Raw genomic sequence first — 23,307 nt, 5'->3', positions numbered from 1 at the left:
TGGCAGCAGGGACCAAGCTGAGGAGCGGGTAGTAGGTTGGGAGGGGCATGTTCAGATGAGGACATGTTGGCACTGGTCACCTGTGATGGTAGCAAGAACATGAGCACACTGACACAATGAAGAGAGAAAGCCTCATGCTCCCTCTGCGTCTGAAGCAGGACAGGATGGGGTACGTGAATGTGAGGAGTCACGTAGATCTGATCTGCAGGGAGTCTGCCTGAGTGGTGTCTTCTAGGCTTGGCTTTTCCTTAGTACCTGGGCAGTTGGCGCTTGGGGACCTGTTGTGAGCCACTGTGACTCGTGATTGTGCAGGTCTTGACTGGGAACGGTGCAAGATTAGGAAATAAGCACAGAGAAAAAGAATGGGATCGGGAAGTCTCTGTAGGCTGATCCTACAAGAGCAAAAGCACTTCAAAAAAGGTTTATTTTACAGGCAGAGAGCAAAGCTATTTGCAAAACAAAGAGAGCTCAGATACAGTCACACTTCTGAGGTAAACCAAGAATTCTCTCCACCCCCACCACGCATAATATCTTAACTTCACAAAACAAAAGGTAAAGAGAAAATTGCCTTTAGCTCCTGACCAGGCGGTGGCGGACTGGGATGTGGAGGACCCAGGTTCGAGACCCCGAGGTTGCCAGCTTGAGCGCGGGCTCATCTGGTTTGAGCAAGGCTCACCAGCTTGAGCCCAAGGTCGCTGGCTCAAGCAAGGGGCCACTCGGTCTGCTGTAGCCCCCCCCCCCCATCAAGGCACATATGAGAAATCAATCAATGAACACCTAAGGAACCGCAACAAAGAATTGATGTTTCTCATCTCTCTCCCTTCATGTCTGTCTGTCCCTATCTCTCCCTCTCTCTGTTTCTGCCACACACACACACACAAAAAAAATTGTCTTTAGCAAGCAAAGGATATGGGTGAGTAAAAACAATCAGCATCACAGCTAACATGGAGGTGTGGGGAGGAGTTTAGCCCTTGGCTTAACCATTCAACTGCAAGGATCACTGTCAGCTTGCTGTTTCCCACAGGGACCAATAGAATCATTCTAAATACAGTTACTACAATTCATGCTATGAAATGTTCTGAGGAGATAACCACTTTTAGAAGATACCTTTTCTCATTTTGTTGTCACCAAGCATAGGTTTAAGTATGGTTTATTTTTCTCTTCTGTAAATGGCACTGAGATATTTGCCAATTCCTAATTGATTTGACTGGGATATAGGCCGATTCCTAATTGATTTAACTGACAAAAGCTGCCTCATGAGTGTTTTATTATCAAAGTGGCCTCTTCTTTTCTGACGGATGAAGAACTGTCCACAGGAAACGCAGCATTAATAAAAGCATTACAAGTCTGAAGAAAGAGCACCAACACTGAGCTGACTGTTGAACCGGAGTGGAAATCCTCAGAGAAAAGTGGTGACAATCTGTCAGCCTGTATGAGTGAGCAGCTAGACTTTTAATGACACAAGTGATGCTTTTAGAGCACTAAGTTACATACTGCCTTATTTCTTGGAGGGAAATCTAGAAGATATAGAATCAACATTACTAAACTCCCTTTTTCTTTTTTTTTTTTTGTATTTTTCTGAAGCTGGAAACAGGGAGAGACAGTCAGACAGACTCCTGCATGCGTCCGACTGGGATCCACCCGGCATGCCCACCAGGGGCGGTGCTCTGCCCACCAGGGGGCGATGCTCTGTCCCTCCGGGGTGTCGCTCTGTTGCGACCAGAGCCACCTAGCGCCTGGGGCAGAGGCCAAAGAGCCATCCCCAGCGCCCGGGCCATCTTTGCTCCAATGGAGCCTCGGCTGCAGGAGGGGAAGAGAGAGGCAGAGAGGAAGGAGAGGGGGAGGGGTGGAGAAGCAGATGGGCGCTTCTCCTGTGTGCCCTGGCCGGGAATCAAACCCGGGACTTCTGCACACCAGGCCAACGCTCTACCACTGAGCAAACCGGCCAGGGCCTAAACTCCCTTTTTCAAATGTACAAGGTGGCGATATGCCCACGTCGTGTGAAAAACAACAGAGGGAACCCTTCTCTTAAACCTGAATTTTACATTTCAGGTTACAAAAATAATTGAGGAAACTCTGATTTCTGGAACAGGCCTACTGATAAAGCTTCTCAGTGAGCAGCAAAATGTCAAGGTTCCCAAGGCAGAGTGGGATATGGGCGAATTGAAAAATGAGAGGACAGATGCCCAGGATGAAGAGGAAGAGCAGGAGTCCAGTGAGGTGAGGAGAGCTCCCAAAACACAGGACCTGGACGTTTAGTCAGAGTGGGACAGGCCACGAAAGCACCGGGCAGGAAGACCAGGGCGCCTCGTCTGTGTCTTGTGTTGGGCACGTGACTTTGGCGAAGACAGTGATCTTCCACTCTGTGCATTTAGAGACTGGTGCCCCTGTTCCTAGGGTGGACGAGAAGAGGACCCAACAAACAAAATAAATTTACAGGAAAAGCCTGTGAGATTACATAACACATTAGATTTGGTACGTTCTTTAGGAACCTGCCTGCACCTTCTGAGCAAGGTGCTGTCACGCCCTGCTGAGGGCCTGACTCTCGCTGCCTTTGCCTCTGCAGAGCCTCTCAGACCTGCACCTGGGGCTGTCCACTCTGAGAGAACCCAGGCCCCTCTATTAGCTAAGCCCCACTTCCTCCTCTAGTCCAAGAGGTTACATTATTCCAGGGCCACTTTGATTTCTGGAGGTTGCAGATGAATTGCATGTGGTCCTGACATATCATGAGATAGGAAGGAACTGCTCAGGGAGATCAGGGCCTGGTGGGTGAAGGCTGGTGATCTACAGGCAGGTCAATGGTACATCTGTCTGTCTGGCACTGTCCCAAGTCCCCATGGCAGGATTTCTGGATCTAAGTCCTTGACCAGGTCAGGAGCAGGAGACAGAGTAAGGACATGCTCTGCTCAGATTCCCTGTGGTCCTGCCACTGATGGGCTGAGGGCAGTGGGCAGTGGCAACCTTGCTGTCCATTCAAGTCTCCTGAGCCCAGGTGACCCCTGCACCCAGCCCACAGGGAGGCTGGTCACATGGCATCCCCCCACCCTGATTCCCTGTGGACAGCCCCCAGCCCCAAGTATGGAAGCCAGTCCACATGCCAAGGCCCTCCCTGGAGACCTTATAACCACAGGGCACAGAATTCCACAGTCACACAGGACCCCTGGGGAGAAGTGCCAGGGCCTCTCTGCGAGCCAGACTCAGCAGCCTGGGGACATGATGGGTCTTCTGTGGTCCTCAGTTCCTTTACCTGCTAAGCTGGCTGGTTAGGACACTAACAGATATGCCAGGTCCTTTCTAACTCTAAGCTGGGGTATCATTTATTACATCTAGCTGTTTCCCTTTTGTGATCACCTCTGGACAAATAGAACAATCTCTATTATCAACAGGTGAAAGCTCCTCTCACCACAGTACCATGTATCCTTTCAATGTGCCATCTCATGATGCACCATCTTTAAAGCACAAAAACAAACTCCCTTTTCAGGCTGAATGACACAGCACAGTGGTAAACTGTTTGTGGACAGCCCTGAGCTCATCTCCCCTGCCCAGGCCGTCATCCCCCCACAGCCTGGCCCCAGGGAGAGCCTCGCCCAGACATCTCTTGGACCTGTCATTTCTCCCACTGCTGCTGGCAGCTCACCATCACCCCACAACCTACTGTGGAGGCTGAACAACTACAGCCCTGCAACAGACTACAGCTCCTCCAGAGCTCCGGAGGTGACACTGCCCCATCGAGGGCCAGCTCCGGCTATGCAGCCAACTGCTCCTCAGGTCACAGTCCAGCCTGTGGACCTGGAGCTCATCATCACCCCACAACCTACTGAGGATGCTGAACAACTACAGCCCTGCAGCAGACTACAGCTCCTCCAGAGCACCTGAAAATGACACTTCCCCAACCAGAGCCTGCTCTGGCTACAGCCAAGGGCTACTGAAGTCACAGTTCACTCTGTTGACAAGGGCTCACCATCACCTCACAACTTACAGAGAACTGTGAGGAACCTACAGCCCTGCAGCAGACTACAGCTCCTCCAGAGCTCCGGAGGTGACACTGCCCCATCGAGAGCCTGTTCACACAAGTAACGGGGGGGGGGGGGGGGGGGGGGGGGGGCTCAAAGTAATTTTTCTGGTAGTACCTTTCCCAGATAAGAAGTTCAGGTTCTGAGGAAGTGACTCATTGTTTGTGCCGTGACCCAAACAATGAGAGACATAGGAAATGGCATAGATCACTGATTGTCCATAGGCTCTTTCCTCCAAGGGGCTTTTGTCCAATTCTCCGGCAGGAGAGATGCTCACCCGAAGGCAAGACGGAGGTAAACTGAGGAGGAAGTACTGTGGTGGGACAAACAGGGGAGACGCAGAGTTCCTCTTTCCCTGTCTGTTTCCTAGGAGGACGTCCTCTGGAGAAGGCAGCCGCTTTGGCTTAGGGATCTGTACGGACCGGTCAGTGCCAAATGCATAATGAACATGGCACAGAAGCTGTGTGACAAGGATACGGCTGCTGAGGATGAGCTGTTCTACAAATGTAAATGATTGAGAACAATTCAGAATTCTTATCTAAAATGAAGAAATGACCAATAGTGTAATTTGTTACTTTCCAGAGTAAAAGCCTTGGCCTTGCTCTTCCCCCAGGCTGCGTGGTGAATTCTCAGTGTTAAGGGTTGCTGTTTCAGACTCAGCTGCTTAAGAGTCAGGTGAGTCACAGCACGTGAGACTGCCACCAAGGGAGCCCCATCCTCAGGCTACCTGCAACTTTTATTGAACTATGTGTACAACAAATTGTTTTGGTTTTTTTTTAGTTCATTATTTTTACAATCCTTTTTCTAGCTTTATTGAGGTATAATTGACAAATAATAAAAAGTAAAACCCATTTTTAAAAAGAGAATGTGGGAAAAACCAGCTTCTGACAAGAGAACCCAGAATGCTAGTTATTCGTGAGAAATTAGTACAATACCAGTGTGATGATTCCGATCAGATGGCCAGGAAAGATATCTCTGGGGTTCAAACAAGACAGGATCTCACTATATACAGACAAATGAAAATGACAATATGACATATCAGAATCTATGGAATGCAGCAAAAGCTGTGATAAGCGGGAAGTTAATATCACTTCAGGCATATATGAACAAACAAGAGAAAGCCCAAGTGAACCACTTAACTTCCCACCTTAAGGAACTGGAAAAAGAAGAACAAAGACAACCCAAAACCAGCCGAAGAAAGGAGATAATAAAAATCAGAGCAGAAATAAATGAAATAGAGAACAGAAAAAGTATAGAAAAAATTAATAGAACAAGGAGCTGGTTCTTTGAAAAGATCAACAAAATTGACAAACCCTTGGCAAGACTTACCAAGGAAAAAAGAGAAAGAACTCATATAAACAAAATCCAAAATGAAAGAGGAGAAATCACCACGGACATCGTAGATATACAAAGAATTATTGTAGAATACTATGAAAATCTTTATGCCACTAAATTCAACAACCTAGAAGAAATGGATAAATTCCTAGAAAAATACAACCTTCCTAGACTGAGTAAAGAAGAAGCAGAAAGCCTAAACAGACCTATTAGTAGAGAAGAAATAGAAAAAACCATTAAAAACCTCCCCCAAAATAAAAGTCCAAGCCCAGATGGCTATACCAGCGAATTTTATCAAACATTCAAAGAAGACTTGGTTCCTATTCTACTGAAAGTCCTCCAAAAAATTGAAGAAGAAGCAATACTTCCAAACACATTTTATGAGGCCAACATAACCCTCATACCAAAACCAGGCAAGGATGGCACAAAAAAAGAAAACTACAGACCAATATCTCTAATGAATACAGATGCTAAAATACTAAACAAAATACTAGCAAATCGAATACAACAACATATTAAAAAAATAATACATCATGATCAAGTGGGATTCATTCCAGAATCTCAAGGATGGTTCAACATATGTAAAACGGTTAACGTAATACACCATATCAACAAAATAAAGAACAAAAACCACATGATCTTATCAATAGACGCAGAAAAGGCTTTCGATAAAATACAACACAATTTTATGTTTAAGACTCTCAACAAAGTGGGTATAGAAGGAAAATATCCCAACATGATAAAGGCCATATATGATAAACCATCAGCTAACATCATATTAAATGGCACAAAACTGAAGGCTTTCCCCCTAAAATCAGGAACAAGACAGGGTTGTCCACTCTCTCCACTCTTATTTAATGTGGTACTAAAGGTTCTAGCCAGAGCAATCAGACAAGACAAAGAAATAAAAGGCATCCATATCGGAAAAGAAGAAGTAAAGGTATCACTTTTTGCAGATGATATGATCCTATACAGCGAAAACCCCAAAGAATCCACAAAAAGACTACTAGAAACAATAAGCCAATACAGTAAGGTCGCAGGATACAAAATTAACATACAGAAGTTCATAGCCTTTCTATATGCCAACAATGAAACATTTGAGAATGAACTCAAAAGAATAATCCCCTTCAGGATTGCAACAAAAAAAAATAAAATACCTAGGAATAAACATAACAAAGAATGTAAAGGACTTATATAATGAAAACTATAAACCACTGTTAAGGGAAATCGAAAAAGATATAATGAGATAGAAGAATATTCCTTGTTCTTGGTTAGGAAGAATAAATATAATCAAGATGGCCATATTACTCAAAGCAATATACAAATTTAATGCAATTCCCATCAAAATTCCAATGACATTTTTTAAAGAAATGGAGCAAAAAATATCAGATTTATATGGAACTATAAAAAACCCCGAATAGCCAAAGCAATCCTAAAGAAAAAGAATGAAGCTGGGGGCATTACAATACCTGACTTCAAACTATATTATAGGGCCACGACAATCAAAACAGCATGGTATTGGCAGAAAAATAGACATTCAGACCAATGGAACAGAATAGAAAACCCAGAAATAAACCACATATATATAGTCAAATAATTTTTGATAAAGGGGCCAACAACACACAATGGAGAAAAGAAAGCCTCTTCAACAAATGGTGCTGGGAAAACTGGAAAGCCACATGCAAAAGAATGAACTGGACTACAGTTTGTCCCCCTGTACTAAAATTAACTCAAAATGGATCAAAGATCTAAACATAAGACCTGAAACAATAAAGTACATAGAAGAAGACATAGGTACTAAACTCATGGACCTGGGTTTTAAAGAGCATTTTATGAATTTGACTCCAAAGGCAAGAGAAGTGAAAGCAAAAATTAATGAATGGGACTACATCAGACTAAGAAGTTTTTGCTCAGCAAGAGAAACTGATAACAAAATAAACAGACAGCCAACTAAATGGGAAATGATATTTTCAAACAACTGCTCAGATAAGGGCCTAATATCCAAAATATACAAAGAACTCATAAAACTCAACAACAAACAAACAAACAATCCAATAAAAAAATGGGAAGAGGATATGAACAGACACTTCTCCCAGGAAGAAATACAAATGGCCAACAGATATATGAAAAGATGCTCATCTTCTTTAGTTATTAGAGAAATGCAAATCAAAACTGCAATGAGATACCACCTCACACCTGTTAGATTAACTATTATTAACAAGACAGGTAATAGCAAATGTTGGAGAGGCTGTGGAGAAAAAGGAACCCTCATTCACTGTTGGTGGGAATGTAAAGTAGTACAACCATTATGGAAGAAAGTATGGTGGTTCCTCAAAAAACTGAAAATAGAACTACCTTATGACCCAGCAATCCCTCTACTGGGTATATACCCCCAAAACTAAGAAACATTGATACGTAAAGACACATGCAGCCCCATGTTCATTGCAGCATTGTTCACAGTGGCCAGGACATGGAAACAACTAAAAAGCCCGTCAATAGATGACTGGATAAAGATGATGTGGCACATATACACTATGGAATACTACTCAGCCATAAGAAATGATGACATCGGATCATTTACAGCAAAATGGTGGGATCTTGATAACATTATACGAAGTGAAATAAATCAGAAAAAAAAACAGGAACTGCATTATTCCATACGTAGGTGGGACATAAAAGTGAGACTAAGAGACATTGATAAGAGTGTGGTGATTACAGAGGGAGGGGGGAGAGGGAGAGGGAAAGGGGGAGGGGGAGGGGCACAAAGAAAACTAGATAGAAGGTGACAGAGGACAATCTGACTTTGGGTGATGGGTATGCAACATAGTTGAACGACAAGATAACCTGGACATGTTTTCTTTTAATATATGTATCTTGATTTATTGATGTCACCCCATTAAAAAAATAAAATTATATATAAAAAAAAGATAGGATCTCACTCCAGTGCTCAGAAAAGCAGCTAAAGGCAGGGGCTGACTGGCCTGGAAAGGAGAGAATTGCCAGAACTGTAACGATAATAGCTAATTATCTTCAAGTGCTTACAACAGACCAAAACCTGTCTTGAGGATATTACCTTATTTAATCCTCACATCAGCTGATATCTTCCCCAATTTACAGAGGAGGAACTGGGGCTCAGGGACATTGTGGAACTTCCCTGCATTCACACACTCTGACCCCTCTTCCTGAGGCTAAGGGGCCGTGGGTGGTGAGACTTGACTTCTCTTTTCTGATCTGAACATCAAATTCAGTGACCTATGAAAACTACAGATACTGTAGTTTTAGCCCCACACTTACTGGGTTGCCCCAGGCCCAGAAAATAGCATGATATAGAGCTCGGATTCAAAACTAAGCATTCCTGGCTCCAAAGCTCACTTGCTCTGTTAATGAGGAAACTATGTCACCTCTCCAACTAGAATCAGAAAGAACTGGGTGAGAATCCTAATTCTACCGTTTATTAGTTGTATGGCCTTGTGCCCCAAGCTACTTTTCTCAAGGCTATTTTCTTATCCACCTACACTAATGGGGATAACAAAGGCACCTACCTTCCAGAAGACTGGTAAGGACATTGTAGTTCTTATCTGGCAAACAGTAGGAACTTCTGTTTTCCACGAATGTTAAATCCCTAGGTCAGGGCAAAGATTCTCATTTAACTGTTTATTTCTAATCTTCCTGTTCAACCATTAACTGTATGTAGTTGAAGGCACTGAGCACTCAATTCTCTAGCCTAAGACCTGGCGGGGGGTGGGAGGGTCATTCTTGGAGAGAGAATTACTGGAGTCAGAGCCCAGCAGCTGTTTTTATAAGTGGAAACGGGCACTGGGACCTCGACCTTAGCGGAGACATGAGGGACACTTCCCACTAAGGCCAATGGAGCATAGGAGTCCCGGGCAGTGATCAGTGTAGCTTCCAAGAACTGGTCTGTTTCTCAGCCAGCCCTGAGGCCACCCACAAGGACCCCTGGACCTGCCTCCAGCGGGACCTCCGCATCTCTGCTCACACTTGGGTCCCAGCTGACCAATGCCTGAGACCGTCGGTGTCTGAAGCACCGCGGTACAGCCCCTGCTATTTTTTAGTCCATTTGAAAGAGAACTGTCACTTCCACGATGGAAATCAAATTGATCTGCACAGCTACTGGAGCTTTGTGTTTCCCAGCTGATGGGCGGGTTGCCAAATGCCCAAGGGTCCTCTGGGCGCTTCCTTTTGGTGTAAGCAGTGGTCAAAACATGTGTTTTCCCCGAGAGCCTACAGGAGCTCCAACCTGGACCTGAGCTCTGCCCGGGGGCTGCGCCCACGCCACGGCTTAGGCTAAAAACACGGGAGGCGTTAGTGTCCCGTTCCACAAGTGGACAACCTTCGCGGGATGCAGAAGGACGGCGACGCAGGCGGTACTGGGGCCAGGCGAGGTCGCGAGCCCGGACACTAGTCTGACGCAGACCCTGCGGCAGCGGATAATGAGGGCCGGACGTGGGCCGCGGCTTTCCGCATCCCGCTATAGTAACGGATCCCAACCCCCCTTAATCCACTCGGGGGTGGAGAACTCCGGGCGTCTGGGAGCGCTAGCCCCGCCCCGCCTTGCCACGCCCCGAGCTCCTCCGGGCTCCGCGATAGGCTGCGCGGCCGGGGTTAGGGCGGGGCCGAGTCTGCGTGATGGCGTCAGAAGCCCTGGGCGAAGCTTGCGGTCGTCCATAATTTAGAGCCGCGGAGCCCCTTCCGAGCTTCTGAGCTACCATAGCCAAGAGAGAGTACGTCCCGTCCACTCCACGCTCCTTTGGTGGGTTAGGGGTCCGGGCCTGGAGCGCACCGGAGGGACCTTAGACCGAGACGCGAACGGGCGATGAGCCCGAGCCATGATCCCTAAGAGTCGCCTAACCCCACTCTTGAATCACTGGTCTTACGTAAATGCAACCTCACCCGTGACCCCACTCTAGGCCAATTCCAACCCCAATCTCGGCCACATCCCTTCGCCCCCCTCTCATCCTTAGCCTTCAACCTCTTTGGCATTCCTAAGGCCCCATGCAAGTTTGCTTGAGACCCACCATTCTGGTTTGCCTTTTTCCAGATTACCTTTCTTGTCCCAGTCTCCCACACCCCGTGGTCAGCTCCCCAAAGTCTGCTCATCCTAAACACCCCACCTCTATCCCACTCTCATTCAGGACCCACCACTAAAGTAGATATGTGTTGAGGTCACCCCTTATTCTTGATACCTCTAACCACAGCCCTGTCCCAGGTCTTAGACGTATGTAGCTTCTTGTCCTTACAGACTCAACCCTAACCTCCTAGCTTATCATCTACTCCTTTCCGTCTCCAACCATCCTGAGGATTTTCTCCATCCATAAGTCTTGGTTAAACGGCCTCCAGCTCATGCTGTCCCAGTTCCTACCACTGTCACCCAATCTTACTTAAAATGGGGTCTCCGTATCCTTTCACTTCTGCTGTCCCCACCTCAGCTCTTCACCCCAACCCTGCACCCATTCTTCCCTTGACCCAGTCCCCATTCAGTCTGAGATCTTAGAGTGCCCTGCCAGCCCACCAACTGCCCTTCAGCGAAATCTAGGAGCTTGCTCAGAGCGGGGCAGTTAGACACTGGACAGCCTGGCTGGTGCATGCAGGGCCTCAGATGGTGAATAAGTGTGGAGGAGCAGAGATGCCCTCTTGGGCCAGGGGCTTTTCCTGGGTATCTGGTCCTCTGTCCCAAGGATTATGATTCCAGCACTCATATTAAATTACTTGTGCTGCCTACTGGAATGGTAGGTATCTACCAAATGCCTGGAAGGTATGTAATGGCCACTCATCCAGCGCATTCAGCCTGGGGCAGCAGAAGCCTTCACCCACCTTTGGCTTCTTTTGGCTGTGAAGAAACTCAGTACCGCTATGCAGGATTGGCTGTGGTTACAGAACCATGTCCCCGTGTCTTGTCCTGGCACTTGGAAAGGACACTCACAGAGCTTTCCTCCGCACCACACCTGATACCAGATCAGTCCCGGCACTGAACACGGGACACTACGGTACCAGAGGTGATGTTCCATGTTGTAAAGAGTGTAGGTGAGTGGGTCCTGGGGAGGTGAGGCCTAGGTGGGTATGGAGGCTGTTGCTTCACTTCCTCTTTTGGCCGGGGCTGCCTCATTGACTTTGGCCACCTTAGTTACCTATGAACACAGGGAGCTGAGTTACTGCAGAGTAACTGCAGAGTAGCTGAGGTCGAGGGGCTTTCCTGAGGCACCCAGGCCCCATGCTCAGCATTTATAATATGGGCTTTTTCAGTGCACGTTTCCTCCAAATTCTGGTGACCTGGTTTCAGAGGGTTGGCCAGTTGACAGCAATTCTAAAGGGCCCCAATCAGGACCCTTGCCTTTGCTTGCCATTTGTAGTCATGTTCTGTAGAGATTACAGTTGATAATCGGCTCCTGGCCAGAGAACCCTTGGGGCAAAAGCCTGGTGCTGGAACAAAAGTCTAGGGCAGGGGTCCCCAAACTTTTTACACAGGGGGCCAGTTCACTGTCCCTCAGACTGTTGGAGGGCCGGACTATAAAAAAAACTATGAATAAATTCCTATGCACACTGCACATATCTTATTTTAAAGTAAAAAAACAAAACAGGAACAAATACAATATTTAAAATAAAGAACAAGTAAATTTAAATCAACAAACTGACCAATATTTCAATGGGAACTATGCTCCTCTCACTGACCACCAATGAAAGAGCTGCCCTTCCAGAAGTGCGGCGGGGGGCCGGATAAATGGCCTTAGTGAGCCGCATGCGGCCCGCGGGCCGTAGTTTGGGGACCCTGGTCCAGGGGCATCTCTGATGTTCCTACTGAACACAACAGGTAAGTGCTGAAAACAGCAAAACAGGATGCAACAAGCATGAAATTAACCTGAGGAGTCAACAAGCTTCTTCCACCTCAGTAACTGCCCCCCCCCCACCTTAACCACCTGCTGTTGTTTTTTTCCTCTAATATGTAAGCAGTCAGTCTGAGCAAGACTGCATTCACCCCCTTATGAAAGTGTAGTCCTGCTTTTTGGGAAGGACTTGAAAGGAAGATGAAATTGTACAGGCTTCTCCGTTATTGGAACCTCAGGACAACTGCTGGACGTGAGAGTCTCCCTTTTCAAGTCTACAAGAAGTTTTGCCAAAGTATAACTGAAAATGGGTTGCAGAGCTCCTTACTGAGGACATGTTAAAACCATCAGTACAGGTTATAAGATGACCCCATGGGACTGGAGAGCTATAGTAAGACCTGCCTTGACCCTGGCCGGTTGGCTCAGCGGTAGAGTATAGGCCCAGCATGTAGAAGTCTTGAATTCCATTCCTAGTCAGGGCATACAAGAGAGGTGACCATCTGCTTCTCCACCCCTTCTCTCTCTCTTTTTCTCTCTCTCTTCCCCCCACATTCACACACAGCCATGGTTTGAGTGGTTCAAGTGGATTGGCCCTGGGCGCTGAGGATGGCTGGCTCCATGGCCTCACTTCAGGCGGTGAGATAGCTCCGTTGCCAAGCAATGAAGCAGGGCCCCAGATGGGCAGAGCATCCTGGGTAGGGGGCTGCAGAGTCTGTCTCTGCCTCCCTGCCTCTCACTTAAAAACAAAAACAAACTTTTACAATTGCACAACTTAGCGTTTGGTTTCAAGAATGTCAGCCTGCCGCTCAGCAGTTGGCCATACAAAATTTAGAAGTTGGCATTCCTATTGGAATTGCTGTTAACCTGGGCCGGTGCCTAGTGATACATACTGGGCAAGCACAATGGCAGATGAACCAAGCGGCTTCCCCTCAGATCTATCAGGCCACCTACAGGGTTCGGGAAGGATCCCACATACCAAGATACCCATCGAATGTTTTTCCACCATCCAACAAAGGGCTACTGGACCTTACATAGACTATTAATATCCTGCAAAATGCTATCTCTGCAGGTGGATAATTCTGAAACTGCTTCGTTTCTTGCACTCCAATTAGCCTATGAGAATGCTAATGCTGACTGTCAGAAAGTACTGCTTCCCTTAATGCAGTGTTTTTCTACCAGTGTGCCACGGCACACTAGTGTGCCGTGAGACAGGGTCAGGTGTACCGTGGGGAAATTAAACATGGGTCCCCAAACTATGGCCCATGTGCTGGATATGGCCCGTGGAGGCTATTTATCCTGCCTGCTGCCAGCCGCCTCCATCCGAACATAAACATTCCCCTCACAATCCCTCCAGCTATCAGCAACAGGAAGAGTGGAGGCACAGGGAACGCTCACTGACCAGTCACCTTCTAGGATTCATCCTGACCACTAGCGATGAACCAATAGTAGGCTGCCTCTCATCCACACCCAGGAAGGTCCCCGCTCGGGCTGCCGCGCACTTGTCATTGTGTGGCAGCTGCAAGTAGTTGAAGCTGCTACTCCACCCCATGGTCCCAATTTCTAATCCTAGTCAGGATTGGAGGTAAATGTTGCCACCACTAGATGAAGCCTCAGCCTCAGCTGGTTATGTCTATCCTGTTGGTGTATATAGATATTTGACCTTTTTCTTTTTAAAAGAGGTCCCTGCAGAGGGTGATACACAATGCATCACAATGTTATCTAACTTTAAAGCTAAAGTTTGCTGATCTTCCTTTGGACAGTTTTTGGTTATCTGTTGCCAAGGAGTTCCCCATTCTGGCCAACAAAGCTATTTTGACATTGCTCCCGTTTTCAACCACATATCTATGTGAGCTGAGCTTCTCAAGCTTGACTATGATAAAAACTAAAAACAGAGAGAGACTGAGAACTGTTGAGGAAGAGCTTCGTGTGTGTCTTTCTACCATTCCTGCCAGGATATCCCTTTTGTGTTCACCGAAACAGGCCCAGGTTACACACTGAGTATAAATACATTTAGAAACTATATTATTAACTATATGTATAATATGTACTGTTAGAGTGTCATTTTGTGTCATTTTGGTAGGTGGTGTGCTCCAGGATTTTGTAAATGTAAAAAATGTGCCGCGGCTCAAAAAAGGTTGAAAATCACTGCCTTAATGGAACAAAACGCTGATATTGCTTAAATGATTTCAGCCTGTCAGAACATTGACACCAAGATTCATAGGGCCCAAATATTAGCTGCTGCTCTTAGACCCCAGACCTGTTACAGCTGTGGAAAAGAGAGTCATTTCCAAAAATATTGCAAATTCACTAAATCAACAGACATCAAACCAAAGAAAAAATACCCCTATTGTTAAAAGAGTTTTCAGTGGGCCAATCACTGTCAGTCCAAATTAGATCTGAAAGGAAAGTCCCTGTCGGGAATTGGAAAGAGGGGCACCAGCTCTCAAGCCCCAGAAGCTCAAGGGAATTAAGTGGGGTGGCAAACACTCCATCCCTGAATCAGGGACTCCCATAGGGGACTCCCCTTCTGCTACCTACCCCTTACTCCCAGTCCTAGGGATTATATAGGCCTCTGGGCTGCCCTGGTCCCCCAGCAGTACAGGGTTAGACCTTCATTAGCAGATGTTCTATTGAATGAAACTGGTGCAGTACAAGTTGTCCCTACCACTGTTTGGGGGCTCTTACATCTGGTACTGCAGGCCTCATTCTGGAAGATCTAGTTACACCAATTGGGGGATTCAGGGTCTCCCTGGATGAATAGATGCTGATTATAAGGGACAAATTAATCATGCTAGCTCTGACTGTCAGAGCATCTCAAAGGGCGTTTGTCCTGCACAGATTGTTTTGTTTCCGTACACTGTTCCAGGAACTCAGGCTATGAAAGGGGAACAGGAGGTATTGGCAGTACAGAGGCTTTTTGGGCAACATGAATGACCACTCGAAGACCCTACCTTACTGTTTAGATTAACAGCAAGGCTGTTTCAGGGCTAGTAGATTCTGGGGCTGATGTCACCATCATAGCCACTAAAGACTGGAATAAAGATTGGGAGTCGTCACCCTCCATAACCACAGTCACTGGCTTAGGAGGTACTCAGAATCCCCGACAGAGCAAATATCCCATGTTGTGTACAGGCCCAGACGCCAGCCTGCGACCATATGCCCCTGCATTGTAGATCTCCCTACAACCCTAGGTGGCCGAGATCTGTTTACAACAATGGGATGTCCATTTGTGCACTTCTCCAAATTTGTCCTTGCTGCCACTGCCACTGAACTGCTCAGACTCATTGGATACCGGGTCCCCATGTTTGGGTGGAGCAGTGGCCATTAAAAGGGGAAAGGTTAATTCAGGCTCAAAAACTTGTTCAGGAGCTGTTAGAAGCAGGAATAATTGAACCTTCTATGAGTCCTTGTCGTACTATTGTTTGCATTCCACAAAAATCTGGCAAATGCAGGCTCCTACATGACCTCAGAAAGCCGAATGCTAGAGTAGTTCCTATGGGAGCCTAGGAGCCCGGAATTCCTAATCCAGCTGTGATACCTCAGGAATTCTCCCTCATGGTCCTTGATTTGAAGGATTGTGTTTTCACAATTCCGCTCCACCCTGATCACAGGAAATTTCTTTTTCGCTACCCAGTGTAAAATTTCAAGCTCCCATAGCACAATGTCACTGGAAAGTCCTTGGTTAGGGAATGATTAATATTCCTACCATTTGTTAAACTTTTGTAGCCAAGACCCTTACATGTACAAGGTCTGAATATCCTGAGGCATTAATTTATCATTACATGGATGATACTCTGAATGCTCATCCCAACCCACAACAATTGAATCATATACTACAACATTTCTTTTAATAATTTCAAAAATGCAGGACTAATTATCGCACCTGAAAAAATCCAGACACAAGAACTCTGGCAGTATCTAGGTTATATCCTCACTGCCTGCTTACCCATGGGCTGTTGAACTTCATGTCCCTGAAATTGTAACATTTAATGACCTCCATAACAGGGCTTCCCAAACTTCTTACACAGGGGACCAGTTCACTGTCCCTCAGACCGTTGGAGGGCCGGACTATAAAAAAAACTATGAACAAATCCCTATGCACACTGCACATATCTTATTTTAAAGCAAAAAAAAAAAAAACAGAAACAAATCCAATATTTAAAATAAAGAACAAGTAAATTTAAATCAACAAACTGATCAGTGTTTCAATGGGAACTATGCTTCTCTCACTGACCACCAATGAAAGAGGTGCCCCTTCAGGAAGTGCGGCAGGAGCCGGATAAATGGCCTTAGGGGGCCGCATGTGGCCCGCGGGCCGTAGTTTGGGGACCCTTGCTCCATAAGATACTAGGTCACATCAATTTGCTGCCTTCCTCTTTAGGGGTCCCCACGTACATGCTCTTTAATTCTCAGCAGCAGGATCTCACCCTTGATTTCCCTCGGCAGCTTTCTGCAGAAGCCTGGGCAGAAATACGATAAGTATCTTAGTTATTATGTCAGTTTCAATTAGCATTAAAAATGGAGCTCCAATTCATTTAATCATTTTAAATACTTCCTACAGACATGCTGGGCTGCTATGTCAATTTGCTCCACAATTAGGAACCATTGAATGAATCTTTGAGCCACATCATCCCAGAAAAAAAGGTATATACACAATTAGATCAATGATTTTCTTTGCTCTCACAAGGCAAAAGACTCTCCCAACAGCTTTTGGGATGAGATCCTGACATCATTATCCCAGGACTAGAGAAGCTAGACTTTCACTTTGCCTTTCAATCCAGTAAAATATTACAATTTGTGCCTTACAAGGCTGTGGCACAGTGGATTGAGCATTGGACTGGGTCGCAAAGGACCAGGTTTGAAACCCCAAGGTTGCTGGCTTGAGTGCAGGCTCATTGGCTTGAGTGCGGGCTCCCCATCTTGAGTGTGGGGTTGCTGGCTTGAGCCCAAAAATCCTTGTTTTGAAGCCGAAGGTCGCTGACTTGGTCCCAAGGTTGCTGGGTTGAGCAAGGGGGTCACTCCCTGTGCTGTAACCTCCCCCCCACCCCACCCCCAACCCTGCACATATGAGAAAGCAATCAATGAACAAGCAGTTAACGAACAACTTAAGATGCTGCAGCAAAGAATTGATGCATCTCATCCCTTCCTGTCTGTCTATCCCTATCTGTGCCTCTCTCTGACTCTGTCTCTGTAAAAAAAAAAAGAAAAAAAGAAAAATTCGAATTGCTTTAGCTAACTTTATTGGCACTCTTCAATACACCCTTCCCTCTGTAAAAATGCTATGTGGATTATAATTGTTGCCAATCTGCCCAATATGGGTAATTTCTTTTTCTTTTTTTTCTTTCTTAACTGTGAAGCGAGGAGGCAGACAGACAGACTACCGCATAAACCCAGGCTGGGATCCAAACAGCAAACCCCCTAAAGGGGGATGCTCAGCCTATATGGGACTGTTGCTAGGCAACCGAGCTATTTTTAGCAACTGAGGTGAGGCCTTGGAGCCATCCTCAGTACCCTGAGCCATCTTGCTTCAACTGAGCCATGGCTGTGGGAGGAGAAGAGATAGAGGGGGAGGGGTGGAGAAGCAGGTGGTCATTTCTCCTGTGTGCGCTGACTGGGAATCGAACCTGGGACATACACACACTGGGCTGATACGCTGCCACTGAGCCAATTGGCCAGGGCCTACAGGTAATTTCTTTATCTCCTTTTTGAGAAGCTTTAACTATTTTTTAATGGTTCTGGAAAAAGCAGAAAGGGTGTAGTTACATGGAAGGCTAACAATCAGTAGCAACATTTTATCACCCTCAGGTAATAGTAGCACCCAGAGGGCAGAACTAGCAGCAGCCATTGCCACCCTTAGTTTGTTTCCTGATCAGCCACTAAACGTTGTTACAGATTCTGCATATATTGTCCATAGGGTCCAGGTAATAGAGACGGTTCTTATTCATCAGACGTCAGACTGACAACTTTTTACCCCGTTCCAGAAACTCCAAAAACCTCGTTACTGTCTAAAGACATCCCTATTTATTGTTCACATTAGATCTCATTCAGTTCTTCCTGGCTCTTTAGTGGCAGGAAACTCTCAAGCAGATACTCTTGCTATGTTCCTTGATGCCCACGCTCAAGCATTTCAATCTCATCAGTTTATTTGTCATCAAAGACCACGTGTGTGCATTAGCCAAGAATTTTGTCTCCCTCTCAGTCAAGCTTGTGACATTAGAGCTTATCTAGACTGTCAAGGTTTTGCTATCCCAGGCCCGCAGGAGTTAACCCCTGAGGGTTTGCACCTAATAATTTGTGGCAAATTGACATGACACATCACCCACTGTTTGGCAAATTAAAATATCTACATGTAACTATTGACTTACTCAGGATTTTTATATGTCACCTGCCAAGGTGGAGAGGCAGTGCGGCATGTTCGTAGCAAACATGTACTTGCCACCATAGTGATCATGGGCCGTCCTCGAACAATTAAAACGGAGAATGGCCCTGTCTATACTGCATGACCCTTCTAACACATTTGTTGTCAGTGGACCATTATGCACCCCAGGTCAAGCCATTGTTGAACAGGCTCACAGTCGTCTTAAAACCACCTATTAAAACCAAAAGGAGGCCCTGGCCGGTTGGCTCAGTGGTAGAGTGTTGGCCTGGCGTGCGGAAGTCCCGGGTTCGATTCCTGACCAGGGCACAGAGGAGAAGCACCCATCTGCTTCTCCACCCCTCCCCCTCTCCTTCCTCTCTGTCTCTCTCTTCCCCTCCCGCAGTCGAGGCTCCATTGGAGCAAAAAATGGCCCGGGCGCTGGGATGGCTCCTTGGCCTCTGCCCCAGGCGCTAGAGTGGCTCTGGTCGCAACAGAGCGACGCCCCGATGGGCAGAGCATCGCCCCCTGGTGGGCGTGCTGGGTGGATCCCGGTCGGGCGCATGCGGGAGTCTGTCTGACTGTCTCTCCGTTTCCAGCTTCAGAAAAAATACAACCCCCCCCCAAAAAAAAAGGACGGAGCTAGGAAGAGAAATTAACTCCCCAAGAAAAGGTACATAAGACTTTGTTTACTTAGAATTTTTTAAACGTTTCTTCCACAGGTACTGCTGCAGCTGGAAAACATTTCTCTCCTCCTTTGGACAAATCGAAACCATTAGTTTTGTATTGGAACACCCTTGCAGGTCCTGATTGGAAGGGGCCCATTGAGTTGCTTACTTAGGGGAAAGGATTTGCTGCTGTTTTGTCACCTACAGGTCCTGTGTGGATTCCTGCCTGATAGGTAAAATCTTACCATGAGTTGCCATCAATGGAGCAGGGACCCCCAACCTGATACTCAGTTGCCGGTACCCAAGCAGAGTACGCACCAAGCATGAAAGTGCCAGTGGAGAAGAGGAGTCCTGTTGACCTCGTGTACTCAACCACTCACGCCCGCAGACTGACTTGGGGCAGTTTGAAGAACCTGAGCACCCGGCTCACGCGGTACAGCAGAGCACCGGGACTCCTGCCACCCCAGAAACCCTCTTTCTTTCTATGATTTCAGTTGTTACCCTTGAGTCTGAGGCAGGAAAGGTAAAACTTTTACTCTTTTACTCTTTATTCACCTCAGCCTTTAACTTACTGGGCTTATATTCTAGATCGTCCTATCTTCAATGTTATTACCTGGGAGGACCATGAACCTCCTATTTCTTCCAATGACTCTCAAGTTACAGGGGCTTCATGGCTTCCTGCCCTCATGGCCTCTCCGCAATTGTGGAGGTAACTTGTGGTCAAGAAAGCTGGCCCTGGCCGGTTGGCTCAGCGGTAGAGCGTCGGCCTGGTGTGCGGGGGACCCGGTTCGATTCCCGGCCAGGGCACATAGGAGAAGCGCCCATTTGCTTCTCCACCACCCCCCCCCCTCCTTCCTCTCTGTCTCTCTCTTCCCCTCCCGCAGCCAAGGCTCCATTGGAGCAAAGATGGCCCGGGCGCTGGGGATGGCTCCTTGGCCTCTGCCCCAGGCGCTAGAGTGGCTCTGGTCGCAGCAGAGTGACGCCCCGGAGGGGCAGAGCGTCGCCCCTGGTGGGCGTGCCGGGTGGATCCCGGTCGGGCGCATGCGGGAGTCTGTCTGACTGTCTCTCCCCGTTTCCAGCTTCAGAAAAATACCAAAAAAAAAAAAAAAAAAAAAAAAGAAAGCTACCATGGTGGGTGCTATAAGATACCCCAAGATTGGTTTTTTCTCTGGAAGGAGCTTCCTCTATGTTGACAGAATTGTTCCTCTCCTGATAATGGGAATTCTTATCAATGTATTTATTTTTCCCCACAATGGTCCATGAACATTTATCATAATATAACAGAGATGTGGGGCCACTCACTACCAAATATTTGTTCGAGCAGTTGGCATTCAGGGTCGCCCACAGCTGGAAGAAATACCTCTAAGCCTCCCATTCCTGTCTGTCGCCATCCTTGGCTTCCTTTCAAAGATGCTATGGACATGAGTTGGACAATGTGTCATTCCACGAATTTTTCCACAGTTCCCTTAATTGGCAATAGAAACCTGGGAAATTGGCGACCTTGAGGGCTATTAGTCCAGTCCTCCAATCACGCCTGGAATTGGAGTATGCGTTGTGCTTATATTAATGGGTCTCCTTTATGAAACCTGGTTTTGTGAGGCTCCTTCGCATTCACCTAGGGAAGTCAGTCTTTTCTCCCCTGAAAAAATATACATGGAGGGCCACACTTCTTTCTCCTCTAGAATCTTACGACATGGACAATACAGTTTCTCTACATAGGGAACTAATGATAGCATCACTCAAGTTATAATATGTACTTCCCAACCTTATATTTTTCTAATGACATCTAACCCTCCAAATATTACCACATTCAACTTCACCTCTGTCATGCGGCGACATAAGGAACATTTTAATACCACATTTTTTCACAACGTTATTTGGATTACTCCCTGCATCTACCACCATGTTACTACCCTCAACGTAACCCACTTGTATATACTCTGCCAGTGCTCACAGGCCTGGGTTCCAGTTAACCTTACCCCGCCATGGATGAGTAATTCTTCCTTTGAGCAGGTCACTTGGGCTCCTGAGAAGGTGCAGGTAAAATGGTTTTTGGGAATCCTAATTGCCTCCATTATTGCTACTGCTGCAGTAGCTCTCTCCCAATCAGTTCAGACTGCCTAGCGTGTTAACCAGTATCTTCAGAATGCTACTTCTGAACTTCAATCTTGAGCACAAATTGACCAAGAAATCCTACAAACACTACATGATTTGGAGGCCGCTGTTGTCTGGATTGGAGAAAGGCAATAAACTGTGGGATCATCAGCGGCTTGTTTGTGACACCAAATTTTTTATACTATATGTGTCAACTCTGTTCCCTTAATGGCACAGAATCTTGGGGAGATACTCAATGCCACCTTCATGGCGCCTTTCATTCCCCTTTGAGACAGGACATGATCTCCAAATTAAACTAAAAAAACAAATGTCACAACACAAGTAAGAGGCACAATATGTAGCTGTTGCCTGCCTTGAAGATACCGCTCACTGGTTCAGTCTCCATAATTGGTTTCAGGTCTTAATCTACGCCGTTGGCCTTTTACAGGACTCACTAAATCTTTCTTGGTTTCTTTCAGCCTTGAACATCGTTTGCCAACTTTCTCAGCGAACCCTTTGAGTGGAAGCCGTGCTTGCATTATACCTCCCACCCTTACCTCCCGCCGTAGAAATCTCCTCCTATCCCAGTCCTCTCTCAGGATCTAACCCCTTGTTGACTCCCATAAAAAAAGGGGGGGGGGATGTAGGGAATGCAGTGGAGAATAGGCTAGTGGCCAGAGACTTGTTTGGGCAAAAGCCCAGCACTGGGACAAAAGTCTAGGAGCATCTCTGATGTTTGTGCTGAAAACAGCAAATCAGGATGCAACAAGCACAAATTAACCTGAGGAGTCAACATGTTCCTTGCTTTTCCCTTCACCCTCCCCCACCCCAGAACCTCCTGTTGTTTGTTTTCAGTAATAAATATCTGAACAAGACAGGATCCTCTGCAGGAGGTCTGGGTGGTAGCCTCCCCTAGGTCCTTCGGTGCAGCTCATTGGGTCTCTCGAATAGTTATTGTTGACATTGTTCCTTTGAAAACTGAATGCCTTTCTACCTCCAGTATCTCCCCATTAAGGTGTGATAGAGCTGAATGTTTTTGAGCCTATTAGCAGCTTGGTTTAATGGAAGGAGTCCCCACCTCTGAAGAAGTGTATACTTAACTTTTCACATTCTGTGAACTGGAGATACTAGCCTTGAGCCTTATTTTAATTATATTCATCAGTTCGTTCAGCAAGTATTCTTTGAGCACCGTTGTGTGCCAAGCACTGTTCTAGGCTCAAGAAATGCAATGGTGAATGAGCCAGGCTAAGTACCTATTTTTATTTGTTCAGGGTTTAGTCCTTGCTAGAATCCTGAAAGAGACGGGACAAGAATATGGGGGAGATGGTTGTTACTGGATAGGAGGAAAGAGGGAGGAAAAAAAGATAGCCGGTGTTAACTAATTTCACATTTCTGTCCTCACGCATTTGGCCTTGGTCAGGGAATCACAAGCTAGAAGTTTCTGACCCTCCAGCTGGTATTCAGTTGCTATAAAGGCCTAGTGCTCCCAGCATACCCGCTATAAGACCCTGGACCAGAAATCCAATTTCCTTCGCGTAGGGGGAGGTACTGTTTACCTACTCGTTACTCACATGGCTGAAAGATCAGCTGCCTGTCTGAATCAGAAGATAACTTTGTCATTATATTCCGATTGAAAACCATGACTCATCAGTTGGTACAGTACTAGCTGGACGGCTTAACCGCCAGGCTGTTGTCTGAACAGCCAGGTACAGGATTCGATTCAGGCTGCAGACAAGACACTGTTTGGAACGGCTGAGGAATCTCCAGAGGAGGAGATTCCTGTTTACTGATGGAGAGTTTTGAAAGTGATGAGGCTGGGTCATTCATTTCTTCCTTTAGTGTAAGTCTCACCTTGCCGTATACTTTTAGGAATTGGTTAGAAAATCTCCAGGTAGCTGTTCATCAAAAAGGCTGTTATTAATATTTGGGTGGCCTGACAAGTCATTCTATTAACATTCTTCTGTCAATGAAACAAGTTAGTCTGAATTTTAAAGGATATACAT

General features: G+C 46.4%; 1 protein-coding gene and 1 long non-coding RNA gene across 2 annotated transcripts in view; one reads left to right on the top strand and one right to left on the bottom strand.

The window, feature by feature from the left end:
• LOC136326832 (uncharacterized) overlaps positions 1–21,850 on the top strand; it is a 67,564-nt gene extending 45,714 nt beyond the window's left edge. Inside the window, exon 3 of the long non-coding RNA XR_010729527.1 lies at positions 21,784–21,850. This is a non-coding gene — a long non-coding RNA (uncharacterized lncRNA). The remainder of the gene's footprint in view (positions 1–21,783) is intronic.
• The window catches only part of LOC136326830 (transmembrane protein 98-like), a 79,081-nt gene that overhangs the window by 21,465 nt on the left and 34,309 nt on the right, over positions 1–23,307 (bottom strand). The gene's annotated exons all lie outside the window — the stretch shown is intronic.

This window comes from Saccopteryx bilineata, chromosome 2, assembly GCF_036850765.1.
Source record: "Saccopteryx bilineata isolate mSacBil1 chromosome 2, mSacBil1_pri_phased_curated, whole genome shotgun sequence".
Classification (NCBI taxonomy): domain Eukaryota; kingdom Metazoa; phylum Chordata; class Mammalia; order Chiroptera; family Emballonuridae; genus Saccopteryx; species Saccopteryx bilineata.
Note: the sequence above shows the minus strand (reverse complement) of the source record. Positions and strands in the feature narration are given on the sequence as shown.